We start from the raw sequence: 4485 nt of genomic DNA, 5'->3' as shown, positions 1-4485 counted from the left end.
TCTATTTTATAAATCTCTACCTTCACACAAGGATTAGTACCTGGGGGTTCTTACAGCACCCCAAAAATGTTTTGTCGTTTAAGAGCTTGAAATTTTTAATGAATAAAAACGGATTGCAATAAAACTCACCAAAATTGAACTCCTCGCTTACTTGGACAACCAGACTTTGGAGCAACCCAAACAAAATCGGATGCATGGCTCTTCACTCACATCTTATTGTCATCTCCACCCTCTGATTTTCTGGCAACTAAGATCATACAAAAACTTGTGAAAGAAACTATGCTCTGATCCCTTTAGCTCCTCCCCGGCAACGACGCCAAAAATGTTGGGGAAATTATATGTGTAATAATTACAACATTAAATTATCAATCTAGGGTCATAAGACTTAGAGGCACAAGCGTAGGTAATGCAGGATCAGAGCATCTAACCTAGACTAGAGTAATAAATCAACTTGTCGTTTAAGTACAGAAACAAATCAAACACTATTTCTAGTAAAATTCGACTTAAAAAAATGCTAATTACAGGATTCACATTATGTATAATAGAAAAAAATCATTTATCTATTCTAATGTTGATCAAGACAAAACATGAATCACTAAATCAAAAGTGCATAAATATTAAATCTAAACTAAGCTAATGAACTCAAAATTTGAATTAAGCTAGTGAATGTAGAATTGGAATTAAGCTCCAGAGCTCTCTACTTTCAACATTCAAATGCAAATACTACCGATCTCAAAGCAACTGAAATGATACTCAAAGCAATCTAAACAAATGACATTTAAGGAAACTAAATCCTATTGTTAAGAAACCTATCAAATTTACCTCCTTATTTAATGCTGGAAAGAAACTCAAATGACAATTCAACCTCTATTTCTAATTATAATCACACTACTCACAAAATCAAATCTTATGTTATTTTTTGAGCTAAATTGCTTCATTCTACCAAATTGAATTAACCCTGTCTTAAATAAAATTAAACCAATGCAAATCACAGTGCTTCTAATACTGTACTCAACTTGATTCAATTAACCCCAAATCAAATTCAAAAAAGAGCACACCCCAATGCTCTTAAACCAAATATATCCTCACTCAATCTTAAATTAAATTGAAATGCTGGACATGAATTTCACACCCTAAATTAAATTACATCAATGCTGGAATAAAGATCTTAGCCTAAAACTAAATCTCACTGCTTAATTCACTCCTAGAAACTAGAAATGAATCATACATTTAACTTGAATCACACAAATCTTTTTTAAAATGAAAATACTCTGCTTAACTAAATCACTCTTGCCTCAAATCGCTCTCACTTCTAGAAATAAATCAACACTTCTCGGCCTTGAATATCATTGCTGGAAAGTAAATTTCACAATGAAAATGAAACCACTACGTTCAACTTAAAATCACACTATTTCACTGTCGGCCTTGGATGACACTGTTATACTACTTTAAACTATGAATACTGGAAAATAAACACACACAACAATCATAACTTGATCTTAAATGCACAACATAGAATGGAGTCATAATGCTTCAAACACACACACAACTCACAATGTAAACACAAGTCCTATCCTTCACACAATGCTACCAAACACAACTTTGATTATTATCAAATTGAAACTTCATTCATCAAACGAATTACAAGTTAACTATTCGATGCATTTAGGAAGAGATTCACTCAAAATCCTCACCATGTTCTATGAACTAGTGCATGAAAATTGTTATAACTTGAGACATGTTCTGATCGAAGGATAATTTGATTGCGAATAAAATGAGCTCGACTCTTTTATGAGGAACAGAGCATAGCTCTATGTTGGAGGTTCACGCATGATTTATATGACAATTGGCAATCTGTATATTCAGAACTTTTGATCCTATTATTTATCAATGAATGCAATGTTGTAACAATTACAAACACTCCAAAATCAAATAGAATATCTCACGCATTAACTAGATGAAAGACGAATTTTATAGAGTTATCACACATCGATCTACTTAAGAACTAACAATGAAGCTTGCTCTCAGATGATGGCAGGCCCTGCCACACTTGGGCAAGCTTAAACGATTTGCAGTAAAAAAAGATTTAGAACATTCAAATGAAGAACTTACAACAAACCATGACTTGGAACGATTTGGTTCAAACCATAGCCATGATATATTAACTGGAACAGAGTCTTCACTTACAAATCGTAATGTCTGAACAACAACTTGACAACTTAATAATTAACACCAAATCAACTCTCTGCTGCCACTAATTAACTCATTACAGCGCTGGCCTTTATAGGCAACAATTCATATACAAAATAGCAGTAAATCCATACATAGAAAACTCAAAAAATTAACACTAATCCAGGCTCTTTGATCTGATCCCAAATCATCATGATTTGCTTGAAACAAATGCATTCAACCAACTGCTATAATTAGCACAATTTTGCTCTAGAGAATCCTCATTATGGAAAACATTGAGCTTGGCTTTAATCAAGATCTCCTGAGCTGTGCGTATGCAGCCTTCTAGAAGTCATGACAACGTGGAAGAATTTTACCACGTCAATAGATTTTTATCCAAACTGTAGCTGTGGTTGAAAATAGGCAAATCCGAATTTGACTGTTAAGTACAAATATGGATATTTTATATAAATGGCCTCATAGAACTCCGCATATATTCCAAATTGTAAGGAACTTTAGAAAAATATTTCAGGGTTAGTAAATTGGTTGTACTGGGACCAAACCCCATGTGCCAGATTTTCTTCATTCACCTTCACCTGCACGTAAATCAAGGCAAAATTTGGTAGTTTGAAACTTATTGTAGATTTGGGAAAATTTTGAATTTCCTTCTAGAGACCCACATGAGTGACCTGGGTGCAACCCGGGCTATCGAAAGGTATTAAAACATTATTTTTGATAATAACCTCTCTCGGTTTCTCTGAAATGATGTCAAAAGTGTCAAATCTCCAAATTGGTCATTAGTAAATCACGACTAAATCATCCCTAATCATCGAAAAGATAATAAAACTAATTATAATCAACCACGAGGCATAGGATGTGATTTGGTGATAAATGATGGAATTATGGTGTGAAATGAGTATACTGGTGTCGGAATTTAGGCTATAAATGGCGGTTTTGTATGATAGAAAAAGGGGCATATTCGAGGCCCAATAGGGTTCATCGTGACAATCCCTGAGGATGTCATAAATTTCATCGTCTCTAGTACATTTGCAAATTTCAAGATCAACCCGTTTCTGGAAGAGGTAACCATCCATTTATCAAAATTGTCTGTTTTGATGGATAGTAAGCTTATTTTCCCAGGATGACAATTGTGATTGTAATTTTCTAGCTACCAGGTGATTTGTAACAACAACATACCACAACATTTTAATGGTCATAACAAACAAATTCTCATCCAAAAATTGGTCTTCCACTAGTAAAGGGTCAGCCACATATGGGATTCCTGATAAGAAATCTATGACAAGGTTCTATTTTACTAGCCAATCCTTTATAGTAATGTCAAACTCCTGCAATAACAGAAACCAATCTATTACTCTACAATTGGTAATAGGTTTGTTATATAAATACCAAATAGCAGAATGATCAGTGTATAGAAAAATTGGATATCTTGTTATATAATGATGAAATTTATTTATAGTGTAAACGATGACCAAAAACTCTTTCTCTGTCACAATATAGTTTAACTCTATAGTTGTGATGTTTTTACTAATGTAATAAATTGCGTAGGGATTCTTATCCTCTTCTTGTCTAAGAATTGCTCCTATCATCATATCTGATGCATCTGATGATATATGGAATGGTAGACTCGAATTTGGTCCTCACAACACAGGAGTTGTTGAAACCAATTTTTCAGATCTACAAAAATAATATCGCATTTATTAGTCCACTAAAATTCCACATGTTCAGTTAACACATATAATGGTGCTGAAATTTTTGAAAAATGTGTTATGAATCAGTGATAGTAACCAACATAACCAAGGAACCTACGTACTTCTATTGGTGTACAAGGGGTAGGGAGTTTAATAATTACCTCGATATTAGCTTGGTCTATGTGAATACCTGTAGCATAGATAAAATGTCCTAGGATTACACCTTCTATCATCATCATGTGTCACTTTTCATTACTAGGGCTTAACTTGGTAGCTATATATCGTGCAAAAACCTTTTCAAGATTATGTAAAGCTTGAGTTAAAATCATTACCTTAAGGGGTGAAATATCCATATATAGTTCAAGCCCTTCATTAATTAAATCAGAAAAAATATTTAGAATTTCCCTATGAAAAGTGGTTGGAGTATTTCACAACCCAAATGGAAAGACTCTATATGCAAATGTTCCCCATGCACAAGTGAACATCATTTTATCTTGGTCTTTAGGAGCAATATGGATTTGATTATACTTGTTAAATCCATCCAGGAAGGAAAAATGTTTCTTTTCAGAAATAGTATCAAGGGCTTGGTCTACAAAATGAAGAGGAA

This window comes from Pinus tabuliformis, chromosome 2_2 (assembly GCF_031772625.1).
Source record: "Pinus tabuliformis cultivar Carrire ecotype Pingquan chromosome 2_2, CPIR1, whole genome shotgun sequence".
Classification (NCBI taxonomy): Eukaryota; Viridiplantae; Streptophyta; class Pinopsida; order Pinales; family Pinaceae; genus Pinus; species Pinus tabuliformis.
The sequence above is the reverse complement of the archived record's forward strand: the minus strand, read 5'-3'. Positions refer to the sequence as shown.